The sequence below is a fragment of the Mandrillus leucophaeus genome, unplaced genomic scaffold (assembly GCF_000951045.1).
Source record: "Mandrillus leucophaeus isolate KB7577 unplaced genomic scaffold, Mleu.le_1.0 Scaffold257, whole genome shotgun sequence".
In the NCBI taxonomy this organism is placed as follows: domain Eukaryota; kingdom Metazoa; phylum Chordata; class Mammalia; order Primates; family Cercopithecidae; genus Mandrillus; species Mandrillus leucophaeus.
In genome coordinates, this window is record NW_012102665.1 from 2114618 (window position 1) to 2128262 (window position 13645).

Here is a 13645-nt window from a genome sequence, read left to right on the forward strand (position 1 = left end):
CTTAACAGATTGGGCCATTTCATACAAGTTATCACGTTCATTATTATATATCGTTTGGAGCCAAAACTGATTCTAACTGATACAAAATTTGATTTCTGGCATTGTAAATGGCTCGTCACTACTTTTAGCACCAAGTTGATTACGAGATATGAACAGTACACTGGGCATGATAAGGAGTGGATGAGTCAGCCCTACAATAGCATTTTAAAATAAAAGACAGCTCAAGGGAACTTGATCTAGTTATTCAAGTAATGCATAACTAGTTAGGCCTAAGCCAGAGCCAGTTTGAGAAGATTGGTTTTATTTGTTGTTGCTGCTTTGTCACTTTGCCTCTAAGCTGTTTCTAGGTATCTCAGAAACTCCGCCTCCTGGACTGTGTGTGATGTGTCTTATACAGTGGGTAACCAGTTAACCTAGAGGCAGAAGTTCCTCATGTTTGTAGGTTTGAGGTCTGTATCATAAGATTGTAGGCAGATGACCTTTTATCACAGCACAGACATTCTGTGAAAATAGGACATTGTTATTTTAAAAATGGGTCTTCCCCCAGAAAGAGAGAGGCAAAGCTTTCCCCAGTCTCAGCCTGGGTCGTCCACTCAAGCGGATGGGCTCACCTAACAGTTCCTGGTTCACACAGAGTCAGGTGGTGGTTGGATGAGGGGGTCTGCCCCTCATGCTCAAGGCTTCATTCTAAAGGGTCCTCTACATTTGGAAAGTTCCTGTAACAGTATTTAATGTCACTGAAATTACTGTTAGTTACAGCTGGAAAATTCTGGGGAAAAATATACCATGGGACAGTGAGCACCTACACTGGCTGGGTTGGAGCCCTTTCTAAAGATTCTGGAAACACTTGTTGAAGAACTGACTCGATGTGATTCATTGCAGGTGAACCAATACGTCATCATTTCTTTTAACATAGAAAATAGTATTAATGAGTCTGAAGCCCCTGACGCAGCTGGGGCCAGAGTGTGCCCTGCTTCTGGCAAGACATCGTGGTTTCATGGGCACAGGGTGGTGGCACCCCTCCTCAGGTGCCGTGGTTCTGTAGTCAAAATGCGGTTCTGAAGTCAGCAATGTGGGAGGGATCTCTTACCAGTCTACACAATCTTCCTGATAGCATCACTTCCCCCTCCTTAGGGAGCATCTACATTTTGGCCAAACATTAGGAACTTAATATTTAATGTTAAAAGAGAAACTGTTTAGAAAGTCTAGGAACCTCTCATGTGCCTCGTGGCAATTATAAGATCCCTGGGCCCCCCTTAAACAAAGAGCTTTGTTCTTTTAAAGCAATTACCAGAAGTAAAAAAGCAATAATGCCAGTAAAACTTTTAAAGGCACATGTGCAGGGAGACTATTGGAGTTCAGGCTGTCTGTGGGTAGCTGGTGATCTAGCTGTGACACAGGAAGATGCTGCCTTCTGGAGGGTGAAATCTCAGTGTCCCTACAGCCATTGCTCCTGCAAACCCCATCTGTGGTTGGTGGAGACATTAGCATTTAGTTGACACTTTTACCTTGGTTGGATGGAAGGTATTGCATTTCCATGGAGCAGCATTGCATCTTGATGTATTGTCTACTAGGTTGCCAGCATCTTCAGTAGCAAGCTATGGTTAGGTTAGTCAAGTGATTCAGTCAGCAAAAATGGTGAGGTGGCCAAGCACCTTGGCTCACACCTGTAATCCCAGCACTTTGGGAGGCCAAGGTAAGAGAATGACTTGAGGCTAGGAGCTCAAGACCAGCCTGGGTAACATAGGGAGATCCCATTTCTGCAAAAAATCAAAAAAGTAGCCGGGTATGATGGTGCACACCTGTTGTCGCAGCTACTCGGGAGGCTAAGGTGCCAGGATCCTTTCAGCCCAGGAGTTTGAGTTTGAGTGAGTTTGTGACTGCACCACTGCACTCCAGCCTGGGCAACAGAGTGAGATCTGTCTAAAAAAGGGAAAAAAAAACATGGTGGAGCTTATGAAAGAATTTTGCTTGTGAGTTGCCCTTTGGTGGTTGGAAGGAAGCTCGTGTCTTGGCTTCCATACTTGCAGCATTTGCCCCATGCTGCTTTCTCAGCCCCACCTGCGCCCATCCCTCCAATGGGCCCTGCCCATCCGAAGCTCTGTCCAGTACTGCAGCCCACGGTGCCACCCTTCCCGCCTTCGGTGCGTGTCCTTCGGCCTGGAGTGATTGCTCAATGTGGCTGCCATCTTCACTGTGTGCAAGCTCCTTGTCTCCAGAGCCTACCTGCAACTTTGACCTTCTCTTCCTGGAGAAACCCCTCCTCAGGATCTGGTTTTCTCTGTCAGGCACTGTCCTCACTGAAGAAAGCTTGCCTTTCCTCCTTTTCATGCTTCAGGCTAACTTCAAATCCTTGTCTTCAAAGTTCTTTTTTTCTCCCCATTTTCCTCACTCTCACACCAGTCCCAATGTTTTCGATGTCAAACGGGCTACATTTGTAGTCTTGGTCAAGAATTCCTGTTGAATAAGAGTGGGATGTCTCTCTTGCTGTATTTTTATTGATATGATCAGATTTATGTATGTGTACGTGGGAGCTGTTTTAAGAACTTAAAATTATGCAAGACTTATGTAAACTTATTTTCATTCATCTGAATACATGATTTACTTACCTTAGTTAAAAATGACAGAAGGCCCTAGTTATACTGCTGCAGTTTGTTTTCAGACAACATTACATTTAAAGATCTTTTCATGTTAGTACATGTAGAGTATCCTAATTCTTTTCGACCTTTGCGTGTAATGCTATGCTATGAATTCACTGTTGTATAGAAACATTTCCCTACTGATATTGGGACTAAAGAGTACATTCCTGCAAAATATTTTAATCATTTAAAAACACTTCTGTGTTTCTGTGCTTTCTGTAGAAAGTAAAAATGTTATGTTTTGAGAATTCTACCGTTTGAAGGGCATTAGTCACATGAAGATAAGGAGTAACTTCATTTTGTAAAATAATCACTTCTAGTTTCCTGTGTTTAAATATATGTATGTATTTAGTTTGATGCATATATATTTAATTTGTATGTATCTCATAGCTTTATGACTTGGGGGTATAATGCAGATGTGTTACATGGATATATTGTGTAGTGGTGAAGTCTGGGAGTTTAGTGCACCTGTCGCTTGAATAGTGAACGTTGTACCCTATAGGTAATTTTTCAACCCTCACCCCCATCTCACCGGTGTCTATTATTGCCCTCTATAATTCCCTGTATACAATGGAACAGAAACTCTGTAACAAGTGCTATGTCTGGCATTGGGGACACACAGAGATGAATAAGGCTGTACCCTGAGGAGCATCAGACAACCGAGGCCACTGGTAATACAAGGCAAGGGAAGAAGTAGTATTGTCTTCTAAAATAGAAACAGCTGGTTTTGACTTGGGACCAGGCCTAAGGGGACAGGCCTGGGTCTGGGGAACAGGCTGTGGAAAGGGTACTCCTGGGAGTTGGGAAATCAGCCTCAGATCTGCAAGAAGCAGCTTCTCTTCATCCTTAGGCGGTGGGTGCCTTCAAATGAGAGGACCCAGGAGCAGCAGGTTCTTGTACCACTGAAGGCTGTGACAAAGGTTAATAAACGCCCTCTGCCCCCAATCCCACCTCGAGATAACAGCCATATATGTGTTCTTCAGCTCCTTCCTTCTGACTCAGAGGTCATTGAAAATTTTTTTTACAAGAATGTAACATATAATGTGTATATGTATATTTGGTGTGTGTGTTTATCTTTATATATACTGCTGCTCTTGTTTTCACTGGGCCAATTTATAAGAATGAGCTGAAGGTTTTATATATACCTACACATATAATTTTTTTCGCTGCAGATCATATTCCAACCAATGGCTTAAGAGCACAAATTGTGGTCTCCTGACAGTAACCGTGCATGCTGTATGGTTTTTAACATCGTTTTAATCAGTAACTATTCGTTTTCTTATTCTGCTTTTTCTCATTTCACATTATCTTATGTATCCTTGTTTACATAGGTTCCTAACCTCCATATTTACCATTTTTTAATAACTTTCTGTCCTTTCTTTGATAGAATATCTCAGTGCAGACTGACAACTCCTCAGCTGTTGGGTTTAACGGGTGAGGAGGGGAAGGGCCTTCGGGAAAGAAGCCTCACTTACTGATTTCTCTCTTCACACCTGTGCACAGGTGCAATGGTTGGATTTACTGAAATGGTAGAGGAAAAAACCCACCATGGTACTGTTTAACACAAAGTACTTAAGCATACTCTAGGTTCTTTGAGCGGGAGATCATGAAACGTTCGGGGTATATTTTACTAATAGAAAAAAGTACAAGTCTTCCAATATGTAAACACGATTGAATTTACTATAAATTAGAGAAAAGATGAATGAATTCTTATTTCTTATTTTCCAGTTATCCCAACTACAGCACTTTGAGGCTGTTTGCTGTTCTGACATCTTGCATAGCGTTTTGTTGTCTTGGAATTTTGTAAGAATTTAAGAGAAGACTAATTACTTAGCTAGTAAGGGCTTCAAAGAGCTTCATTCAAAGTGAATATCTGGCTTACAGTATGGAATCACTCCACTGCTTTTTCCTTATATTGTCTGATCACTTGGTCAGTTTGAAAAAGGTGCATACAGTGATACCAGAAAAAAGTTATTTTCTTGGTAGCTTTTGTTAGCTTCTTAGAACATCTGTTATCAAGCTGAGTTCATCATTCCTGGAGAGCAACTAAAGCCCTAACCAAATGTGACTTCACTGCCTGTATCATGGAAGATGATGGAGTTGGATTGGAATGTTGAGTGTTTGCCTTTGGTTTCTGAGGTCTATTTTCCAAAACGACGTGGTGAAAATGGAGTCGTACACTTTACCTTTCCAGAAAGCACTGGGTATGTATGATACCCCATTGGTTTAAGAACCTCATGTTTCAGGAGGCAGCTCGGTTATCTCCCTGTAATAACAACCAATTCCACAAACCAGTTGTTTGATATGTGGGGCTTGCAGGCCTCCTGGTTTGGGGATGGAAACAAGAAAACCAAATTGGAGTTGGCCTGAAACACAGCTACCCCTGAACACTCAGCTCTCTCTGACCTGGGCTTGACTTTGGAGACTGGGTTCTAGCCTAGAGAGGACACGAGTCAAGTCCCTGATGCTACGCGATGGAAGGACACGAGGACCTGGTCATGCCAGGTCTGTGGGACTCTAAAAATGAAAGGCAACATCATGGAAAATATTGTGACTTAAAAGAGCGTCTAAGAGGCAAAAAAGTGATTTTTTTCAAAGCAATGTAGATGAAATGTTACTTAGGAAGGCGTTAAATTGAGGTAACACGTGGCCCCTTTGGAAAATCATAGGAATACCAATACAAAATGGGAACGGACTGAAGAATTTGCTTCCTGGTGAGGTAACATTAATTTTGGAATTAGGTACATCTGGCTGCACTAACAGTGGTTTTCCAACTCACAGGCAGTGTTTATTAAAATGCAGATTCCTAGGTTCTTGCCCAGATCTAGTGAATCATGATCTCTGGAGGAGGTGCCTAGGTATCCTAATCTTGAGTGGGCTCTCCAGCTGATTTTGAAACACAGCTAAAGCTTTTAAGAGCTTACTATGTGCCAGACACTGTTTCGAGTGCTTGCTATGCATTATCTCACTTAGAATGTAAAATGATGGTACGAGCTCAGTATTATCATCTGTGTTTCATAGCCAAGGAAGCCAAGGCTTAGAGTAGCCATTGGACTTGCCCACGGTCACACAATGGATGATGGAGCGGGGATGTGAACACATGCAACAACGTGTCTTCAGAGTCCACACTCCCAAGCACCATGGTGCCTGTTCAGCTTTTTGTGCTCTTTGTACTCTGAGAACCGCTAAACAAGCCAACTTCTCTGGCTGTCGATTTCCTCATTGGTAAAATGGATACAAACAAATTTGAAAGTGTAAAGCCTGTAATAGTAAATCTTGATAATGGAGAGAAGTCCAGCAGCTCTACTTTCTTAGGCTATGAAGAACATCTCTGTGATGCAATGTTCTATATTTGTTGTTTGCATTTATGGACAAACTTCAAATATGGTAATGGCAGTAATAATGAAGAATTTTAAAAAAATTTGTTTAGCATGCTTTCTTAGATGTCCCCTGTGCTGAGCAATTTCACTGTGGCCAAATCTGGATCCCTTCTAATCTTTGAAAATTTCCATTCTCTTTATTTGATTTTTCTACATTTAAAAACTTTTAGCCTGACAAAGAAAAGACGCCCTCTTCTTGGGGTCAAATATTTAAAGGCCAATGAGTTTAAACACAAGTATCTGTATAAGCAATAGTAAATACATCATCCGTTTGTCTACAGTGAAGAACTTTGATCAGTGACCTGCTCACTTTTGGAAAATACATGAAGGCCTCCAGACCTCTATTTGTTGCCCTGGCAAAGATAACTTGCCAGGAATCTTTTCAGAGGATAAAGAGAATCACTTGTTTTTGAAATTAAAATCTTTTTTTTTAAGGTGACAAATCTATGCTTTCGAATTTAAGAGCAGGAACTTAATTCAGCAATATACTTACAAATTTATTGCCTGTTGCTGAGGCTAAATTTGACAAGGTGACCTTTTATTAGTCATTTGGCCAAAAAAAAAAAAAAAAAAAAGGAATCTCTGTCAAGACTTTGCTCTTTCCACCGTCATAGGGTGACTCATGTGAGGTTGAAAGTGAGTAGCGTTGGGCAGGACTGCCCTGGGGCACAGCTGTGACCTCTAGTTTTGGTGAGTTACAAAAATAGCTGTGGCTTATTTCTACTTGTTTATTCTCATGAGGCGTTTAAACAATGTGAATTGATGAACCACAAACTAATTTTTGTTAGGGGTTTCAGTACCTTTCCTAGAAAAACATTTCTAGCATGACCTGTAAGTAGGCAGAGCAAACTGCCCTCTTGTCTATCTCTAGGAGTAAGTTTTCTCTTCTAGAAGATAATGAGTGACATTGCTGAAGTCAGGCTGTTTGAGGACCAGGCAGGGGAGGAGAGGAAATCTACTCGACTAATAAGAACACACTATCCCTCCTGAATAATCCAGCCTGTTGCAAAAGTTTGCATAAAAAGGGTGAAATCATTGACTGATGTTTAGTCAGTGAATATTTGTCAAGTGCCTGCTATATGCCAGGTCCCAGCTACACAGTGATTTGTACAGAAAACAATGAAACCGGAAGTGGTTCCTAAGCCCCAGGATGTGGAGCCTAGGAACACGCAGTCACATACACAGCAAGTGCGGAAGCCCAGCAGTGGCCAGTGCTGCCAGGATAGGCCGAGCAGGGAAGTGCGGTGAGGGGCTGACCTAGACTGGACACTCAGGAAAGCCTTTCTGGAGGGGTCATGTTTCAGCTGAGATCTGAAGGAGAAATAGGGTTCAACTTGCCGAAGGATGAGTAGTACCTTCTGAGTAGAGGGAAAATGTCTTCAAGGCCTGGTGGAGGTGGTGGAGGTGGGGAGAGGAATGGTGTGTCTGATGAGCTGAAAACACTGGGTGTCGCTGGTGCTTGGATATCCTGGGGTTAGGGGAGTAGGGTACAGATGGAGCGAATGACTTAGGCAGGAGAAGACCATGAAGAGCCTGTGGGCTCTGAGCTGGGGTAAGCTGCGGAAGGATTTTAGGCAAAGGGTGATAAAATCAGATTTGCATTTTGTAAAGAACTTTCTGTCCACCATGTGGAGAACAAACACAGATAGACAGGCCAGAAGTATGGAGACAAGTCAAGAGGTTGAGGCATGGGCAGGCATGGTTTCTAGGATGAGGGTGGTGGTGAGGATGGAGACAGAGACATGTAGGAAGGAAAATCTCCCTTGACTGGGAGAGGGACCATTTAAACACAGTGAGAGAGAGAAAGACTGGATTGACTGCCAGCGTTGAAGCATCTCCAAATGGTGGAGGGTGGTTTTACTCACTCAGAGAGGAACCACTGGAAGCAGACTAAGGTTGTTATTGTTGGAAATGTTATGAATTTAGAAGCATATAGTGTTGAGGCATGTCTTTCTGATATCCCAATAGAGACAACTAGAGACATCCATCTAGCTATATAGCTCTGGGTCTCAGAAGAGCACTCAAGATTGGACAAAAGAATTTGGGAGTCTCTGTATGGCCATGGGTATTGATAGAGTGTGAAAGGAATGAACTATAAATGAACTTTGAGAAATTACAACATTTAATGACTGAGTGGAGGAGGATGAGCCAGCAAGGAAGATTGAGAGGGACATGCAGGAGGAAAACCAAGAGAATACAGTTTCCTGGAAACCAAAGGAAGGTGGTATTTCAAAGAGAGAGAATAATAGTCAGTGGTGCCAAAAGCTACAGATGGTCCAGTAAGATGAGGAGGGACCAGATTCCATTGGATTTAGCAACATGGAGATTCTCAGTAACTTCAGGAAGATTAACTTCAGAAATTAATGTGAAATCCAGGGGCAGGGGCGTGTTTTACCCAATGCAGAATATAACAATATTTTTAGGGCACTAATCATAAAGTTAAAGCACAGATACATACTGACCTCTGGCTGACTGATTTCAGAGATATGCCATGTGGATATTTCTGGAAAGATTTGTAGCTTTCTGGACAAGCAGTGGGGTGGGGAAGAAATGTAGCAAGTTTATGTGTGGGGGGAAAGAAAAGTAGTCAGAAGCCCTGAGTGTTAGTATTTGCAGCCAAAACTCAAAAGCAGGCCAGGTGATCAGAGGTGCAGCTCTTGCATCTCTAAAGCTGCGGGACTAGGATATAGTTGCCAGAATCTATGAAAGTGTGAGTGCTGTGGGTCTTGCGTCGTGAAGGCAGAAAGGTGCAATGAGAGTCTTGTCCATTCTATCGCCAGCCGTGTTAGTCTGTTCTCATGCTGCTAATAAAGATGTACCCAAGATTGGGTAATTTATAAAGGAAAGAGGTTTAATGGACTCACAGTTCCACATAACTAGGGAGGCCTCATAGTCATGGCAGAAGGGAAGGTGAAAAGCAAAGGCACGCCTTATATGGCAGCAGGCAAAAGAGCTTGTGCAGAGGACATGATGTATAAAACCATCAGATCTTGTGAGACTTATTCACTACCACAAGAATCAACCCCATGATTCAGTTATCTCCCCCTGGTCCTGCCCTTGACTCCTGGGGATTACTACAATTCAAGGTGAGATTTGGGTGGGGACACAGCCAAACCATGTCACCAGCTCTGCATTATAATGGGGGTAACTCTGCTTGCTTTTTTTTTTTTTTTTTTTTTTTTTGGTTGTTGTTGTTGTTGCTATTTTCAACTGGGAATGACACTGTTCTAGGTTTCTTTTCCTGAGGTCATTTGCAGTTTTGAAATTTTAATAATTACGTTCATCAAGGTGAACATCTAATTTTGCATGCTCAATTAAGCTAATCTGGCATTTGCTGTCCTGTCTTCATCATTGGATGAGCTAATTCTTTGTACTTTTTTTTTTAATCACAGTATTTTGTCTCCCCACTTGCCTTTTAATCCTCTGTGCATGTGGCAGTGAGCTGTGGCACTCCCTCAAAGGGTGAAGTCATGTTTGCTCCCCTGAGGCCTTCTCTGTGTAATTGTGGTCTCTGTATAACACCAAGGCCGCAATTTTCAGGAATAAACACAGATGGGAATGGATGATTCCCTGGTTTCATAAAACCTCTAAGCAACATTAGATAATGCTCATTGATAAAAGTAAAACTCAATTATTCTCTGTGCCAGTAGTTTTTATGTCTCATAAGAGATTCTACTGGAGGGATCACTGGGTATTTCAAAGATGTTTGGAAACAACACATTGATGGAATTGTCTTCAATGGAAAGTCATAAATGTTTGCTGATGATTTTTGGTGGGTCTATCAAAATCAATTAACCCTACCATTGTTTCATTTTGTGCTCACTTAAAAAATAAGTATTGAAGAGGACGAATTTGGCAGCAATGGGGAAAATACTCCTGAATACTGAAAACTCTTTGAATTCTAGAAGAATAGAAACTTGAGAATTGTTCCTCAATGGGAGAAATATTTAGAAAGGCAATTTTCATCACTTTGTATTTTTCCGTGCAAGTGGAATAGTTAAAAACATAGTGATTTAAGCTGACTCAAAGTATGATGAAAGAAACATGAAATTTCTTCTAAGTGGGGTATTTAAAAATCATATTGAAATCTGAGGATGCTATGGAAGCTGTTAAGTTTATTCACTGGAATATGTACAACATATATTTTGCACAGGAAAAAATGTTTTTTGATATAATGACATTTATGATGTAAAATATAATAGGACACAACTTCAACTTGAATGTTTAAGAGGAATTAAATAAGATCACGGCTGCAAAGTTCTCAGCACAGTGCCTGGTGCACTGTGTATGCAGATGGCAGCTGGTGTTACAAGCCTCTCACTTCTCTGAAGAATTCTTCACTAGAGCAATGCTGGTGACATGTCTGCACATCATGGGAACCTTTGGGAATCTTATGTACACCCAGTGTCTTTTCTCAAGACAAGCTGCATGCTCACAAAGGCCAGGTGCTTTGCCTCAAACTGACTGGCCCAGTTGGGGGCATTAACCAACAATGTCCGAATATGAGATGTAATTTGTTTACAAGGTGCTTCAGCCGTTCTGTGGTGAGGTTGCCTATTGAGTAGTTATCAGTTGACACATCTGACATTTTTTCAATGTCTTAAAAGATTCTTGGTAACCTCAGGAAGATTGGCTTCAAAAATTAATGTGTAATCCAATGGCAGGAACATATTTTATCCATTTTTTTCAACGTTTTACATTGAAAAAAATGTCAGATGTGTCAACTGGTAAAAACAAAAGGGATGTGTCATAAGATCAATCAGTAAAAACAAAGGGGTTGTATCATAAGAGGGAGAAGGGAAAGACTTGGATGGAGAAGAAGGCAGAGAGAGAAGCTGCACCGTGGGGATAATGGCATCAGTGGAGGCAGTCGTGGGCATCTGCTGATGAAGGGTGCTCATGGTCCAGTAAGATGGGGAGAGACCATGGACTGTGTGGGGCTCAGACAGTGCGGAGCCTACTTCATTTCTCCTCTAGGCCTGGCTGTGTAGTTTCAGAGATGTCCTCTGAGTTTTCTTTCTTCATTATCTTCAACACCTCAGGCTGTGCTTCTCAAAATTTCCAATGAAAGTACCCCACAGTCTGATAGTCGAGATGGGGAGCCTTGGAGATCTGGAGATCCAGGCTGGAGCTGCAGGCAGATTCCCTTCACTTCTCTACTTCTCTATGAGATTCCCTTCGCTTTTTCTTAGGATCTCAAAAATGTACCTGATGTTCATACTTCAGTCTGTAATAGATTTATTTGAATTGGGGGGAAGACTGTCATCCAGAGAACAGATGCAGTAAGAAAATGTGCTGCTATTTGAGTACCACATTTGGAGAATTGATTTAAGCAACCTGGCACACTTCTGTTCTTTACAAACTAAATGGCCAGAGAACAAGATGACCTCACTTTTTCCCAGAAAGCGGAGAGGGTCATTTGCAGTCTCTTGTAAAGATTGAAAGGGGGTCTGTAACCCAAGCTACAGGGTCCCCTCATGCAGCTGGTCCTGGGACCCAAATTAGTATTTACCATTTTCTTTCTTTACTGCCCATTCAAGATTCTTCACCACTAACCAACATTTCAGTGGGTCTGGGTGGTTTGACCAATGGGATAATCCAGGCCTTTAGCCCTGAGGGGTGTGAACTCTTAGTTGCCTTGCTTTTATAGGTGTGTGATTGAATACATTGCTATTTACGGCTGCCACGGAGCATGAAGACACCTTGTGGGACTGTAGGCAACAATGCAACTGTGGAGAGATGAATGAACTACACTTGACTTGATAGCCCACTGTAGACAGTGGTGGTTCAGAGTCCTTGATATTTTGCTCTTTTCATGTAATGTTTCTTAGATGCATTTCCGAGTAGCAATAGAATTCACACATGAAGCAGTTCATTTTTAGCTTCTCTGCTTCTCTACAGTGTTTTAAGTACACTGATATGTTATCATTTCTTTAGTCAGTATTCAACTACAAGATATTTATCTCTGTATTATTTTTTGGCTCCCAGCTTTTGGGATATCCAGCTTCCTTGGGCAATACTTCTCCATGATCTTTCCAGTTGGGTATTTGAAAATACAGTGGAAATAATTACATCTTAGACACAAAAATCTACTTGATGGTGTATCAGTTTATAAAAGAGGGGATGTAGACTTAAAAATTTCAAAATCAGAACTTTTAGTAATCATCTAAAGTTATTTCATAGATTAAAAAATAATTCCAAGGATTTAATGATATGCTTTACCATAATCATAACAAGTTGTGCAAACATATTCATAGAAATCATTAATATATGTTAAGTACCTTGCTAAGCATTTTACTGGTATAACCTCATATAATAATCTCCTGTGGTTATCCACAATTTATGGATAAGAAAATATATCCAGTGAGTAGTGGAGCTGGGACTCGAAGCTGAGACTGTGGAGACAGCAAAACCCATCCCACGAGGCCAGTGAGAAGAGATCAGGTCAGTTTCAAAGTGAAGGCATTAAAATATGTGTAAGAACACCCTTGGGCGTAAGATGGGCCTCAACCCTCTGCATTTATGCTGAACCCACCAAAATGTCAAACGTTGAATCCCTTTAAAAACTGCCCTTGGCTAAGTCTAAGAACAGAAGCTGGATTTCACCACATAGGCCATATGTTTGCAGCCCTCCAATTCTTATGGAAGCATTTTGAAAGCACTTTCACTCCAAAACAAGTTGAAAAGATCGCTCTATCAGCAACTCAACAATTTAAACTACATGTTGGCTTAATTAAAACATTTAGATCACAGTTGGATATTATTTCTCTATTGAAATATTTTCCACAAGGATATCATTTTTTGTGAGGTAGATTAGTAAACAGATGAAGGTAAAATATCTGAGACATGGGCTCATTCATTGGATAGAATTTATTGTATTCCCTTTGGAGTTGTTGTGGGATAATGACAGGAATGGAAACATGCATTTACGTAACAATCATTTACTCATTTATCAAGAACGTATTCAGCTGGTGCTGTGTGGCAGACATCCTGTTAGTTGCTATGTCTACAGATAGTTCAAAGTACTATTTTCTTAGTACAGTGCAGATTGTTTTAAAGTGTCACTAAGGAGGTATTTCCATAGTTCATCTGTAGAAGCAGTCTTTTTAGGCATTTCCTGTTCTATGCTTTTATTCTTTAATAGTTACAACAATTATATAAAAGGGCTAGGGATGTCATCTTACAGTTATAGAGTGTTAGATTTGGAATTACATCAAGGACACCTTCTTCATTCCACAGATACGGAACTGATGCCAGGAAGCACAGTAACCTGGAAAAGTTTGCAGAACAATTTAGAGGTGCACGCAGGAGTGAAACCAAGCCTCCTTATTTCTCCCTTGTCTTTATTTTACTACGCTACTGAAAATGAAGGCATAAATGTTTATCCTCAAGGTGAGAAATCCATTTTAACCCATTCTAGATATGTAATAAGTTATGAATATCTCCTGCAAAGCTCATAACTCTCCAAATAATCTCAACAGATTCAACATGCAATGCCAAGAAATTCTTAATTATAAACTAAATAGTTCATTAAGACATTAAATCCACTTGATCATGGTGGATAAGCTTTTTGATGTGCTGCTGGATTCAGTTTGCTGGTATTTTATTGAGGATTTTTGCATCGAT

The 13645-nt window shown here is 41.0% G+C and overlaps 1 long non-coding RNA gene across 1 annotated transcript in view; it reads right to left on the minus strand.

Annotated features, from left to right (window-relative positions):
• Positions 1-279: 279 nt before the first annotated feature.
• Positions 280-13645, minus strand: part of LOC105542384 — an 18079-nt gene continuing 4713 nt past the window's right edge. The window contains exons 2-3 of the long non-coding RNA XR_001006462.1: positions 612-716; positions 280-501 (exon numbers count right to left, since the gene is read on the minus strand). This is a non-coding gene — a long non-coding RNA (uncharacterized LOC105542384). The remainder of the gene's footprint in view (positions 502-611; positions 717-13645) is intronic.